Here is a 16,537-nt window from a genome sequence, read left to right on the forward strand (position 1 = left end):
AGCATAAGCTTATGCAACATGCTAATTTTCTTATTCTTCCTCTCCTACTTATATTCATTCCTTTTGCATATTTACATTTTTTTAATTCAAGAAAAGTTATCGTCCTGGATTGGCATGTGGGTGCACCTCTATTCTTAATTATTTTATGTGTTTAATACATTTATATGTGTCTTATCAATCAAACACCAATTGAGATATTTAAGTGGCCTTAAAGCATCTCTGTACACCTGTATTCCTAACTTTAACAATGTCTGAACTTATAGGGCATTTTAAAATTTCTTACTTTCATTTATTTGTTCAGTAAATATTTAGTGAGTAAATGACTATGGATTCTGCTGGCTTTAAGGAATACAGTGGAGAAAAAGATAAGATCTCTGCTCTCATAGAGCAATGACTTGAAAATGTTAGCAAAACTATGCTCAGCATCTGAAAATTTTTGTTTTAATAAAAAAAACATATTAAAAGAAAAGGCAAGTTTAAAAATGAATGAAAGAAAAAAATTCCATTTTTACAAACAGAAAAATGGTGTGTGATTGTGTGCACACAGAATATATGCCCCAACACAGTAGAGGTGCACATATGTGCACAGTATACATACATGTCTTAAAAGATTCCAGGTAAATATATGGAAAGATGTCAACTAAAACTTTTATTTTCTGTTGTATCTTATTCTTCTCTGATGATAATATGTTACTATTATAGTAACAAAATAAAAGGTATCCTGTGGCTGCCCCCGCCAATATTTAATGCAACTTGATGCTAATTTTAGTGTTTATGCAGTAAATTGAAGAAGCAACAGCCTTTTCTGTCCACATTAAGAATTCAAACATACACCTAAATTTATTTACATACAAAAGTATTGCAAATATAGTTATAAAAACAGTAAAGATATCTCTAAGAGGCTAAACACAATTTCTTAACACCTATTTATGTTCACAGTTTATTCCCCTTCCTCCATCACACCTGGTTCCAAGGAGTAGCAGTTTAGGGCTGACTGGTTTCTACGGCAGTCTGTAAACATTCTGCACTCAGTATTAAAATAGGAAGAAGGTACATTTTTTTCCTTCCATCAAAGAAATAGCACATTCATAGAATGTTAACATTTGTAAGACCGCTGAGCTCAGAAAGGATCAGTGACTGGCCTGAGATCACACAGGAATAAACAGGGCTCCCTTTTTTTCTCAGCTTTCTTTTTATTCCATCACTTAAATAGCATGAACTAAATTGAGTTGAATATTGTATATGAGAACAGCATGAAATAAATGCATATTTGTTTCTGCAGAGATACTAGAACGAGTTTTAATGATTATTTTTATGGAATTTATCTACACCTGGGCCTGAAACCATATTTTTCTTTTACAAATCAGATTACACACCACCCAAAGTAAAATGTGTCCCAGAAATCTTGGCAGAGTGAGCTAACCCCAGGGCCATCTGTTTTCTGGATCTCTTTTGGAACCTTTGTTGAAATGAGTTCTGCCAACATTTTGCATTTCAATGGCTCCCCTTCAAATGACTGAATTATTCAGTGTTGGACAAAAATTATTTTCAACGCCAGGTTTAAAATTTTCCAGTAATTGAGAAAAAATATTCAGTTAGAGAGGTGATAGTCAGTATCAAATAGTATTTAAGAAATGCTCATGTGAGTGTGATCTATACAGCTCCAGAGAAAACCTAGACAAATTAGGGTAGAGAGAGAAGATATCAAAATCTTGGCATTTGAAGGAAATTTAGAGACTATCTAGAAAGTCTTATTCAGTATCTCTTCCAGGTGGTGATTTGGCCTTCTACCAAAAAGCCAGGTCCATTTGGGGAGAGCTCTACTGATCAGAAAGTTCTTCTATATATCACATCTTCTCATCTCTGTGAAGCACAGCATTATATCTTTTCTTATGAGCACTGGTGTTTGATTGATAGAGGTAAAAAATATACATATATTTAAAGAATGACTAGACACCTTTGGAGCTTTTCTAAGCTGAAGGGAATTCATTGTTCTTAAGGTTGCAGGATGCTGAGGATAATCTCCACCTCTCCACTCACATCAGGTGGCCTGATGATTTATATCTTCCCCATTTTATACATATGTCAGAACCTGGGTTGTAATCCACTTCTACAGTGAAGCTTTTCAAGAGAAACCATAGCTCTCTTTTACTCTCTCTGTCATACGTTTGGCAGAGAAATATCTTTCCATTTATTATCCTTTATTATCATTTTTTATTACCATGCAATATAATGTCCTAATAAGAGATAACATAGGGTAGTTTACTCATAGGGTAGTTCATTTCACACTTGCCCTCCTTGGAGTTAGAAAGGGGCTCTGCTCATTGTTGCCACTCAGAAACCCAGGGAGGGAGACTTTATCTCAACATATGTTTATGACTATTGCAAAGTGAGAAGGAACATGATGAGTCATGTTTTACCTCTTAAATCCTCCACTCATGTTTCATTGAATGCAAGTCAGTCGTCCATACCTGACCTTAAAGAAGGGTGGGATAGTACAGTCCTACCATGTGCCCATAAGGCAGCCAGCAGAATATGGGAAGAGCAAGATGGGCATTGAGATATAGTGGCAGGGGCTAGGATGAGAGGCTTGTGACCTAATTAGCAGGTTTGTACAGCAGAAATGAAGGACATATTGGTAAGGCTGTGAAGAGGAGCCTTGGCTATATATATATTCACACACACACACACACACACATAATACAAGAGACACAAGATAAATCAGAGAAAGAAGAACCAATTTCATTCATGAGATAAGAACAGTTGAGCATCAAACATGTGTAATGAAAAACACATATGCCCACCTATGTGGAAGAGCCAATCAACTTATTTGGGTAGCATTCTCCAGCCCAAGGTTTGTATTAGGACAGAACATAGGACTTGGGCTGCAGAATATGGTACAAAACTTCTCATTAAATGTCTAGGTCACCTTGAATATAGTTCATTCAATATTTTTAGCCCTGTGTTCCTCATCATTAACATAAAGGGCTTGGGGCAGTTAAATTCTCACATTTCTTTCCAACTCTAATCTTTCAGGATTCTCTATCTTAAATTTATTCTTTACTCTAAGTAATGTTTAATGAAATTTTGGGTTCAAGTGAAAACTATTTACAACATCTGGTGACAGAATTCAAATATTTTATATATATATATTATTTTAAATATTTTATATGTTAGATATAAAATATTTATATACATATAATATATAATATACATACAAATAAAATGTTTGAATTGATGTTATATTAATAATAAAACAGGCTTTCCTGGTGGCGCAGTCGTTAAGAATCCGCCTGCCAATGCAGGGGACACGGGTTCGAGCCCTGGTCCGGGTATATTCCACATGCTGCAGCGCAACTGGGCCCGTGAGCCACAACTACTGAGCCTGCGCGTCTGGAGCCTGTGCTCCACAACAAGAGAGGCCGCGACAGTGAGAGGCCTGCGCACCGCAATGAAGAGTGGCCCTCGCTCACCTCAACTAGAGAAAACCCTCGCACAGAAATGAAGACCCCACACAGCCAAAAATAATAAAATAAATAAAAATGGAGATGTTAGCTAACAAAAATAATAATAATAAAACATAAGTCATAATAAGGCATATATATGTGTCTTATTATGAATTCTAAAATCTGAAACTCATTTTGAGAAGACCCATGTGAGAAAAGGAATGCCAGCTCTCCTCAGATCACAAAATGAAATATTTAGTATGTGACATCTCTAGGATAACCAAGCAAAAGTACCAGATACTGCACTATGGCAACCAATTAATTTCAAATTTGCCAGTCGTGTTTTATGGGCCCATATTGACCCCTGCCATCATTGCTCTCATGGTATTTAAACAAGTATTCTGAAGACAGAAATCTCCATGTGACTATTTCTAATCTCGACTATTTTATTCAGTTATTATCTAGGGACATGCATACAAAAAAATCAGAATGATAAGTAAAGATTCTGATGAGGAAATGTCATTAAAATCAAATGTGGCAAGAATCATCTGACAATTGAAATGTCATCTCTACATATTAGTGCAATAGGGAGCCACTTGAGAGTGAAAGAGTAAAATAGAATATTTGTCCTAAGTCTCTCTGCTGACTACTGCCTGAAATTCTGTAACTAGAATAATTCCTTTGGCTTAATGTATAGCTTCTACAATCCTCTCCTTATAAAGGTAAATGATCTAAAAAATAAATTATTCTCATCAGCATAAAGCCGCAAGACCCCTGGAGAGATAGAGGCAAGAACAAAGTGGAACCCCAGAGATCTTCACTTCTCAGAGTGTTGCCAAGGTCCGGTTAGGTTATTTTTACAGCTTGAATGAACTACTCCTTAGAACTATTTTATGAGTGCCTGCTCCGGCAGATACTGTGATTTCCATGACACTCTGAAATAGAAGTCATCATTAGCCATATTCTACAAAGAAAGGCACTGAGTTTTGTTGAAGTTGAGTACAAAGCCAGAATACGGTGAAGTGGAAATCAAGCTGAATCTCAAATCTGTGCTCTGTCCATTATGACAAGACAGAGGGTAAGGCACCCTGACTTTTGCTCTAGGCAAACTGGGAGATGCTGTGGGTTATATCGATAATCAGTCTGCCTTGTGGAGCTCAAATCCATACCTTGAAGGAGATTGTAGAAGGAAACTCTTAGAAGAAACTTAGATGCTAAGAGCTCCAGCAATTCTCTTCACCTTTCAGGAGTCCTTTCCAGTGTTCCCAGTCTCTCTGGGAACTTTTACAAGACCAGAAGGAAACTTTCCCTGAAAACAAGAGCTTTAACGCAAAAACCCTTTCCCATTAGGTCGGTCCTGCCCCAGCCTGGGAGGAAAGACCCAAGCTGACTCAACTACCGGAAGTCCTGGCCCTGACCTCACCCCACTATCCACACTGGTCAAGAGAAATAGGAACCTCTTCACCCAGATGTAACCTCTCTCTCTCCTCTCTCTATCTCTCTGAGTAATACCTTCCTGCTTCTCTAAAGCATAAGCAACTGTAGGTTGTGTGACAGCTCCCTATAAAATTCTTAGAATATACTCTAACAGTTCACATAGCAGCTCAGTGGTATCTGCTGCAATGGAAATCTATATATCGTCTTAAGTGAGAGCAGAGCTCTCTTTCCAAAGCTCAGAAAACCTACATTTCAAGTTACTCTTGATAGGATTATTGTTTTTGGAATAGAGGTCTCATTATGGAAACTAATGTGAGCAAACAGCAGAGCATTAACGATCTGTAAAATATCCTTTCAATAATGAGCAGCCTAATCCTTTCTCTTTTGGGGCATTTAAAAGTCATATGTTATTCTGTTCCTTGCATCCTGCCAGTACACTTATTTCTTCCCCTTGACACAACTGGTGATTGTATAAAACCAGCAAATATTCAAAAGCCAAACTCCAGAAGAAAACAAAATGGTTACAGAATTTAAACAATGCATTTTATATAACTTGAAGCAGAGTAAAGCATTAACTGTCATATTATTAATAATTGAATAACAAGTTTGTATTGGCTGGAGTACCAAAAATGCTTGTAGTTATTGACAACAGATGTTTTAATATCCCATCAAGTCAACTGCTATAAGAACTGCCTTAGGTTCTTATGTGTTTTTCCTACAAATCTGATTATATCCTAGTCAAGAACAAAGCAGGATGATAACTGACTAGAAATCTTTCAGAAATATTTTACCACGCAATGCACAAAAAGCCAAAAGCGAAGAAAAAAAGGAATCCCGCTAATGTTTACTATAAAAACTATATATAGAGAGAGATGGATAGATAGATGATAGATAGATAGATAGATAGATGATAGATAGATAGATAGGGAGAGAGAAAGAGAGACAGAGAGAGAGATATACACACACACATATTTGTAATAGTCATAGAACCCATTTTCTAGCATTTTGTGAGTTTGCGCCCATTAATTTCAGATGCATGTGGCAATAATATTCACTTTTTAAAAATATTTTTAAAGTATTGCCCAAATAAAGCACTTGTACCCTAAACAAATTAGAAGACACATCCTCTAGAACCACCAACCAGTTACCCTCAGTTATTATTTTGCTCTTAATCTAGGCTAAGCCACTTTCTATAGATAGTTTTCTCTTATGATCACACTGTATCCTCTTAGAAAAGATATAATGTTACACTGCACTTCAAAGTAGAATCTCATTGAAAAAATGAGCATAAACTCCCCACAGAATCATGATTGCTCTTGCCACCAATGTTACCAAAAATTTCAGTATGTTAGAGTTTTTTCTTTGATGGAGCTATCTGTTTTTCTCTCTGTTTCATTTATATCAGCTGTAAGTATTTTCAAGTATTCGTAGAGTTGACTTTGTGATACAAAAATACCAGAAGTTGGTCCTTGGCTTTTCTCCCTAGTGTTGTTATCAAGTGACTGAAGCCATGACCCTTGTTCTCTTTTAACTATCAGGATTTTCTTACTTATTTCAGCATATAAAGCAAATTCAAGCTTTCTAGCACAATCTTAAAGAGGAAATTAAATGGTACTAGATTCTCTACTTCTTTCTGTCAAAAAAAGGTAATTCTCAATATTTTCCCTTTTGTACCCACATACAAAACAATGATTAAATATTGTTCTCTCTCTGTCTTTCTGTCCCTGTGTGCATTTGTGGTGGGAGGGGGAGTACCCTAGTGGAATAAACATTGCTTAAGTCCTTGCCAACTAAAAAAGTAAGATCAGCAATATTTTTTTAGACAAGAACAGCACTTGAAATTTTTAAGGGATATGGTTGAACATTGAAGTTATCAGCACTTAAAAGTTAATGGGATTTTTCAAAAGCTTTCAGCAAACATCCAAGCATCACTGATGCTCTGAGACCCTTTACCAATGGGAATAAACATGAGTTTCGCTGAGCTGAATTAATGTGATACCCACTAACCCTTTATATCAATAAAAGGATAGTAAGATAAATTTCAATGTAATTTGAGGGCATGGGCTTAAGTTACTAAAAGTCAGTCTTCTTGATTATTGACAGTTACATGTCCATTATTTATTCAACATAGGTACCTGGAGATTATACAAATTCTTTCTTTCTTTCTTTCTTTCTTTTTCTTTTTCTTTTTTTTTTTTTTTCTTTTTTAGGAAAGAGGATATTCTTACTAGCCCTGGGTGAAAAGAAAGAATAGAACCACCACCCTGTTTAGAAATCATGAAACCTAAAACCAGGGAGAGAAAGTAAAGAGGGAAGTTAAGCCAAACTTGCCCTTCCTTGGGGTTCTTAAATCATGACTTAATCCCTCACGGAGAGTCGTGTTGTTTTTGCCTCATAGACAACAGATATTCAGGATATTTTTTAAAGTTGTATCTCCAATAACTGGAAGAATATTATACGCACAGGCAATCCTCATCATCAATTTAACTGTCTCCTTTCAGTGGCTGGATTACTTGGGGTGTGAAATAGGACCCAATGCTGGCCCTGACACTCACCAGCTGCATTATTTTAAGCGGGTCCCTTCCCATTCCACCATCTTAACCCAGCAGTCCCCAACAACCACACATCAATTCAGCTCTTCTCTTTTTCTCTTCATACTTTGGCAGGGGTCTAGGCAAGTGCGGGACCCTAAGCATCAGTTTCCCTGTCAACCAGAGTTCGCTAAGTCCTAAAGCTCAAAGACAGCCATCATAGGTAATGAATTAACCTATCTCCTTTGTAACTAAATTGGTACTTGTTATGTCCCATCCTTGGTAGGATGGAAATAATAGTCACTTCAAATATGTTAGGACTTATATTTTTAGCTTAACTCCTGTTGAGAATGTCTGCTTCTCCTTTATCTCATTTAAAATTTGCCCCCTTTACACCTCTGATCCTAATTTATGTTTCCAGCCTTATCTCCTACCCATTCCCTTACCGATGCATGTACACACAAACACACACACACACACACACACACACACACACACACACGCACACACCACTGTGTCCCAGCACAGTAAAGACAGAACTATGGCAGATCTATGTAATGATGTGTCATAGATCAACCTTTTTCACAATACTGTGAGTCACTATTTAGGGGAATGTAAATGTTCTGTTTGTATTTATAGGCTAGAATAACTGACTTTTTTTTTTTTTTTTTTTTTTTTTTGTCACCGTCCTCTGCACATAGGCTCACAAGACAGACACTAAGAAGGGAAAGGGCATTTCCAGTCTCTGGAGCTTGACAGTCAGTGACAATCAGCTGTGCAATCTCTGGCCATGCAAAAAGCAGATGGCCCTTGACAGAAAAAAGGATGGAAAGGAAGTGGAGGGGAAGGCAGTGTTGTAGATGCCAAAGAGCAATGTAGCCCCTCAATTTCAGGTCACTAAGTTTACTGCTGCTTCTGCTTTTAGCATCATATGAAACTAGTAATGAATATCACCTGTGACAATAATTTTAAGACTAGAAGGAAGGAGAAAATAAAGATAAATACAAACAGAAATGTAATATATCTTAGCATACAGGGAAAAAATATCTAATTAACTTTTGTTTTCAATAAAGGTATATTTAAAAATGAATATTATAAATTCTCTTAAATTTCTAGTTAAATCTTTACTGTTTTTCTGAGCAGATCAGTGCTTACAGATATAAAATTTGATGAAGATTTCTTAAATTTATCTTACCCCTCATTTAAAAAAATCCATAGTAGGAATTTCAACTATGTCTTGCATTTAAAAATGAAAGAGTTTGTATGTGTTTATAATGAGAGTTCATTTACACCAGGAAATCCTTACTTTCACAGGATAAGTAACGTTCGATGGACATCTATAATGTTGTTGGATATCTATTCTCAATTTGCTATTTAAACTGTGCAGTCTTAACATTTAGGGTATGCTTTGAGGGTATATATTTAATTCATGTACTCATTTGACAGACTTTTACACCTTGGCACATACTATATACAAGACCCTTCTTGGTGTCAGGACAGTGTCAATTCAAAGATAAATAAGGGAAAAACCCTGTGATCAGGTAGGTCTCCACACAGAAGCACATGAGTATAATTCAGAGCAATGAATGCTCTGATGTGGGTTTAAAGAGAGTAGAAGCACCTTATCCAGCCCAGGGGGGAGTGGTGCTGGGAGGGTGGAATCCAGGAGGAGGAGACTTCCAGAAGGAAATGCTATATATATGTTCTGAAGAACAAGTAGACAGATTTTGGAAAAGAGTGACTGACAGAGGCACAGGGGATGCTAAAATCTAGGAAATTTATACATAATAGAAAATACAGCACCTCCACAAATATTAATGGGAGTGGCAGCCTCATTTATCACACTGTGTTCTGTGCTACAGCCTCACTAGTTTTCTCTCAGCCTTTCTCTTTTGGGCTGCTGGACCCCTCAGGGTCTCCACAGGAAAGTTCTTTCTGAACGGAAAACACTTGGGCTTACCATCATCCCCTTCAACTGTGCACCCTCCAGAAATCAGCTCAGTACTTCATCAGAGAATCCTCTGTTCACCCCTCAGACTGAATTGGATCCCTCACTCACTCAGTCACAGGCCAACATAACTTTCATTCCTTCCTTTGTAGTACTGACTGCACTAAGAAAAATAACTACAATTATTATGTGCCAGATTGTATTTATTTAATCTTCACAACAACCCTTTGAGATATGGTATATAGGTACAGTAGGTAACTTGCCCAATTCACACTGTTACCAAAGGGTGAAGCTCAAATTTGAACAAAAATCCAGAATATATGTTCTCAGCTATTACACTATACCTCCTCCCTGCTTGCAGTTGGAAAATGGAAAACTACATATGTGTATGCACATGTGTGGAATGGTGGTGGTATGAGGGGAGAAGAAGAGTGAAAAGAAGTTTTTAAAATTTAGTTCTTGTCCACTAAATTGTAATCTCCACTGAGTCAGGAAGTCATATTTCTTTTGTTAGATATTTATTCCCAGTGGCTATTTCAGTGCCTAAAAAAAAAAAAATTATAGGGAGGGAGGGAGGGAGGAAGGAAGGAAGGAAGGAAGGAAGGAAGAAAGAAAAGAAAGAAAGAAAGGAGAGGGAGGGAGAGAAAAGTAAGAGAGAAAGAAAAAAAGAAAGAGAGGAAAAGGGTTAACAAGAAATGAAGATAGAGAAGTAGATGTGGGCAGTTATAATGGCCTTGGATGCTGTGCTAAGGAATTTGTGTTTCATTCTAAAAGCCCGTCATTGGGGGAGGAAAGTTAAACAACATCATCATATCTGTGTCCTAAATCACTGGGAAGAATAAGTTAGTGGGAACAAATCTGGAGGCAATAGAAAAATTTTAATTAATGGATACTACTTGGATTAAAAAAAAAAAAAGGAGGCAAGTTAAAACTTTGCTTTAAAAATCATGGAAATATAGGGTAAAGCACACCAAAAAGCATTTCCACATATGAACCAATGAAATTAAAGTATGGCCAGTTTTGCGAGCTCTACAAGCAACTGTTGTAAACTAAAAGTGTAAATGCTTTAGTTTGATTCAAGTTCAATCCATTCCAAAATATAAGCTAAATGTTCAACACTGATTAAAAAGCAGTTTGTTCATAGTGTTTTCCATAATCAGATGTAACTGTTTTGAATCCTTTATTCAGTGTCAGAAGTGAGCTTCAAAAAATAGGCATAGATGTAGCAACTTTACTACCCATAAAGATAATGTCAACTTTGATGATAACATTTTTTCTGAAAAAGTTCTCTGAGTCACTGATAAACTAACTGAATTTAGGCTAGGCAACATGTGGAAATAACCTTCATACCTGCTGACATGGCTTTTTAAAATTAAGGAAGCTAAAGAATAAATAAACTCTCATATGGTCTAACCTGATTTACTTTTATTAAGACTGATGTTCATATTAGTGGAGAGAAGATATAGCAAGTTAAGGTATCTTTATCCTTATCAGAAATCAAGCTAACTAAATTCTAAATCATATGAAACTATTTGTTAAACCAATGCAATAAGTTAGAAGGCACTCAAATTTTTATCACTTCTATGGATAAAGGTGGTCAAAAGGTACAAACTTGCAGTCATAAAATAAATAAGTCCTGGGGTTGTAATGTACAGCATGGTGACTATAGTTAATAATACTCTATTGTATATTTTAAAGTTGCGAAGAGAGTAGATCTTAAAAATTCTCATCACGAGAAAAAAATTGTAGCTGTATATAGTGATGGATGTTAACTAGATTTATTGTGGTGATCCTTTCCAAAGTATACATATATTGAATCATTATGTTGTACACCTGAAACTGATATAATGTTATATGTCAATTATATCTTAATAAATAATTAAAATTTAAAATGTTATTAGTTCTATACATAAGTATTTTGTAATTCAGATTTTTTTTAACTAAGGAATTCCACTTTTTTTTAATGGAGCTTCTCATACATTGTAAACTTTAAATTTACCTAAACTAGCTTTTATAATATTGAACAGTTCTTTCCTTCAACTCTATTTTACACTGAATGGTTACTATTCCTGCTTCTAAGAGGATGGGGCCTCTTTTGTTTGTTTATTTTTAGTGGGCTTTGAAATATCATTTGAGGGAAAAGCCCATCTGATGTCAGGACTTTCTTTGTTGAAGTTCCACTGAGTCAGCCTGAGATAAATGGAATTTTCTTCTTCAATCCAAGGCTTAATTATGGTAATTAGTCTGTGCAATTTGTAAAGTTTGGCAGCCAATTCAGGTCCTAATATGCATAAGCCTCTTTCTGCTACAAATTGAGTAGATTTTAATCAGTTTTTAAAAGACAGTGTCTTACTATGCCTGCGTTCCATGTTCTTAGATTTTGAGGCTGAATGTTATTTCAAACTCTGCTCCATCATTAGCAGTTTTGATATTTTTAATATTCATGAAGCTTTCATCTTAGCATTAATCCCCCAGCATCTGTGATTATGATGGGCACTTTGGGGATCTGTCTATTGTGTGTCTGTGGAGAATGAAAGGCCCAGCAGCTCCTGGCAGTAAATTAACCCTCACAATGCCACTTGGTGCCAAATGCCTTTTGAAATGTTGCCTTCTGCTCCATGCCTTTCTGTTCGGATTTCACACTCATGTTTGATTCCCTCAACAGACCCATGCTTCATTTTATTCTGACAGCCATCTGTGACACTATGGTGGGTTTTTTCCCCCTCTTTTTCATTCAAAAGCCATATCTTTCACCAGTGTTTTTTTTTCTAAAATGAGCATGTTAGTCAAATGAGGAAAAAGAAGCCAGGGTACTAATTCCTTTTTCATTATGTAGATGTTTATGCACATTGGGGGAATTTGTAGAAACGTATGCAATTAATTTCTTGACAATGCTTCTTCAGAATAAATTCTTAAATCACCAATAATTTCTTCATTTATTGCTGTTTTTCAAACATGTACCAGAATCTCTAAAATATATTACTCTCTTAAAAATTAATTTCATTCATTAGATTTTCATATTCTAAATAGATAAATTGGAACTCTTGAAAAGAGAATGAATAGAATGTGTATAGTTTTATTGAGTAAGCATCTTTTACCAGCCAGTGTTTCTTTAAATATATAGTTATATAGATGGATAGATAACAAAAGTCAAACTGCCCAAAACTGTGGTAAAAACTGATACTTCCATTCCAATTTTTAACAGTGATTTACTCTAAAATATCCCTTACCCTTGCAGGTAAAAGAGGCTTCTAATTAGCCACATGACTTTGCATACAGAAAGACAAATGTATTTTCTTTACAGTTTTTCAAAAAGAATCTTCTTTCTGAAAAAAAAATCAGAGATATAATTTCTTAAATGGTAAGTGAGATCAGAACTAAAATAAAATAGAGTCGTTTTGTTTAACTATAATCTTAAAGAATAAGCAGCACACTGTAAAGATTTTTTTAAAGCAATTCAGGGAGAACCTCAGGCAGCAGAAGCTAGTATTTCTTTACAGAAAGCCAAGATGGGCAACGGTGAGGACAGAGTCCCTGAGTAAGCTGGGGAGTGATCTCTAGAAGCCATTTTCAATTTATGTGGAGAAATAGCTTCAGTAATGAAAGCCATTCATACTTCCTGAAATCCCTTAGATTTCTTTTGAATGTAAGATAAGATAGCTCTGTAATGGTGTCCTTTAGTGCTCTAGTCAGTGTGAGGAAATCATTCTCTGTAGCCTTCTAAAGTGGGGGAGGTGTAGAATGGACCCATTGAGTGACAGGAGTGAAGGGTGGCAGGGGAAAGGTTGGGGTAGAAGGGTCCGCCCATCCTATATACCCCAGCTCCTTGACCTTGTAGGGAGGAGAAGGTTATTAAAAGGGGACTAGTCTGCTGGAAGAGTGTTCCATCTGAGGCAATATACGTCTCAGTAAAGCCCTAAGAATTCTGGTTCCTAGACAGACAGCAGCTAATAAAGATCAATGGTGGTAGGCCTAAAACTTTCAGAAAGGGTCAAATGTATATCTGACCTCAGAAAAGTAGAAAATTCAGTGGACACAACTTTGTATTTTTGCCGTCATTGAGACCTAGGTTATTTTTCTGATGGTTTGAAAAGAGAATCTAAGCTTCCCTTTCAGTTCAGTGCTCTGCTTAGAGATGGTAGGAGTGACTAGGGTAGCAATAGGGAAATGGAAAATCTTATAGAAAAACTGAAATTTTGTAGGACTATTTTTTAAATTAAAACCTGATAAAACATCTAATTAAAAATTTTCCAAAGTCCCCCATAATAATGTAATAAAATGAATAATGTATTATTATATTTGTGATAAATATTTATTATAATAGTCTCCTCTATAATAATATAATAAAACATATGTTTTCCCCGTATATAGATTATTTGCCCCAAATCTGTAAAACCCAGAAATAATTATGTATAAACTAAATGGATAAATAATAATCTGCATTATAAACTAATAAACTAGTAATATTTTGCATAATTTGAGGCTTACATTTACTAATGACAAGATTTCAAATTATATTTATGGAAAATAAAAGATCATTTTTAGGTGAATCCTGAAAAAATTTCTGAATAATGAGGAAGAAAATACTGTCTACAATAATGACCTTCAAATATGCTTAAGTCTACAAATTATTTTCAATAAGTAATTGAAGGAAATCACTAAAGTGGATGATATTTTGCCAAAACAGTACACACTAACTATTTCTTAATATTATTTAGAAAGTTTAGTAAAATGGATAACTTTTCGGTCATGACCTTAACCAGAGATCAGACATCTTCTGTAGCTTTATCTTTGGACATAAGGAGTGATATAAATATGCATTGGAGAATACTCCAGCAAAAGATATGTGTGCTTTGTAAAAGTGTGTCATTTGAGCACACTCTCAAACTTCGGGAACTTATTTGACAACTCCGTAGCCTACAAGACTTTAGGCAGCTGGAGGTCCCTCGGGCTTAGAGATCTGGTTCAATTTCATTTTTTCACTGTTCTTTAGATATAAACCAGAATGACCCCAGTCCCAGGGTAGCCAGTGGATTAGCCTAACCATCAAGGGATTGAGTATGAAACTGGATGAAGGGAAAAGAAGATAACCAGAACATAACCAGACTGCCCTTTATTTATTATCATATAAAATCATAATTTTCATTTTTTAAATGGAGTGATACAATTCATAAAATACGTATTTAGCATTGTAACATTTCATCTATTGGTTTTGAGGGGCAAATAGAAGAATAAGAATCGTATGCCAGCAACATACATAAAGTAGTGATTATCTTCATTAATCCTGGCAGCTGAAAATGATTCTTGTCGCATGGTTAGAGATGAAGAATATGCTCTGGAAGAATAGTTACAATCACTTAGAAGAAAGTCATAAGCACCATTTCTATTATGTTTACTCTAGGATAGTTTTTATCTGAGTAATCCAGTAAAAATTGTAATAATCAAGCATTTTAGTCAGTGTTAGCTTATGTTTGTTGGCGGCGTGGCCTAGATGAATCTGAGGGAAGTTTTCCATTATTTGGAAGAAAGAAGAACAATTATATAGGTAAGTTTGGGAATTTGATTCAAGCATATTACATAAATATGACTTACATAATTCAATATCTGATTTAGAATTACTAGAACTGGATGTTAGATTGATTAAGGTAAAAAAAAAGGTGGATATAAAAACTGTTAACAAATGCTATACTGGTTTTATTTTATATTTTAAAAGTAAGGGTTCCCAAACCCATTGGTGTTTCTATTGGAGATGAAAGAGAAGCATCAAATAAAGCAGCTGGCTAATGGTAAATTAGTACTACCTGAAATACGTTTTTCCTTTTAAAAAAAATTAATATTGCTAATTAATGACAAACACTATAAAGTTAAATGAAAAACTTAAATGGCGCTTGTTTTTTTTTTCTTTTTATTTATTTACTTTTTGTGCATAAAATTTAGCCCCTTTCTTCCCTGGTTTTAATCATCTGATTACTAAGATCTAGATTTTCCCTGATACTATTCTATAGCCTTTAAAAGCGAGCAGTTTAAAAATTCTATAGAAAAATCAGTTTTGTCCCATTGGGAAGTAAGCTTTCCTAAAATGTGGTTGTTAGCAAGTGTATTCACTGCCTGTTATCATTCTATCATTCACTGACTGTTATTATAAATAATATATAATAATAATAATAAATATATATATAATATCATTCTGAGGAAGATGAACCCAAGTGTTGCTATTTGTCTATGCCATTATGGTTGACTCTTAATGATGAAATACAAGTCAAATAAAGTTATTGTTATTATAACTTGTTATAATAGTTATTGTTACTATGATAGTTAATATAATAGTTATTGTTATACAGTTATGAAATAAAAGTCTAATAATGATTATAAAGATAGTGATTGGCCTCACCCATCATTGCACATCAGTGTGTCATTGTCATCCATTTGTGAGTACCTGATCCACATAAAACACTTCCACTCTTAGTGTTCATTACAAAGACACAGACCTCACCTCAAAGAGCCTTCAGTTTCTTAGAGGTGAATATGAAAACAGCTGAATTACTAAGCTTAACAAAATCCTTAAAAGCAGATACTCGAGAAATATATTTTAGAAACAGAGAAGAAAAAGCCTTTAACTCTTCGTGGGAGGATCAAGAGTTAGCATGTCAGCCTGAGTCTTGAACAGTAAACAGAAATTCTTTGATCCTAGATAAGGGTAGGAACATATTTCAGACTGAAAGAGTAAGTGTTATAAGCGGAAGAAAACACATTTAAGTGTATGGCATATCCTAGAAATGGTGACTATTTCAGTATAATCAGTCACACAGTTCACAGGCTTGATAGAGTGGGAGAAATAGCTAGAAAGATATAGGATTAAAAAGATGAAAATAACGGGATACACACTTATAACTGGGAGCAGTGCAGTTTTGTACTCTCTTAACACAACTACGTGTCAAGTCTGAGATCGCGCCAAACTAACAAAAATGAAGACAGTCTGTGATATAACCCCTCCTTCAGAGAACTTAGAAATCAGCTCTCCCAGTTGAACATGGACAGTCCTTCCAGGATAGGTTCAGGAAGACGACTTTTCCGGGGGTGCTGTCTCCTGAGGGGACCATTAAATACAGAATACTGGAACAATTTAGTTAATAGAATAAAGATGGTTTCGTTAATAGAATAAAGAGATTTCATTA

The sequence above is a fragment of the Stenella coeruleoalba genome (genome assembly GCF_951394435.1).
Source record: "Stenella coeruleoalba genome assembly, chromosome: 5".
Lineage (NCBI taxonomy): Eukaryota > Metazoa > Chordata > Mammalia > Artiodactyla > Delphinidae > Stenella > Stenella coeruleoalba.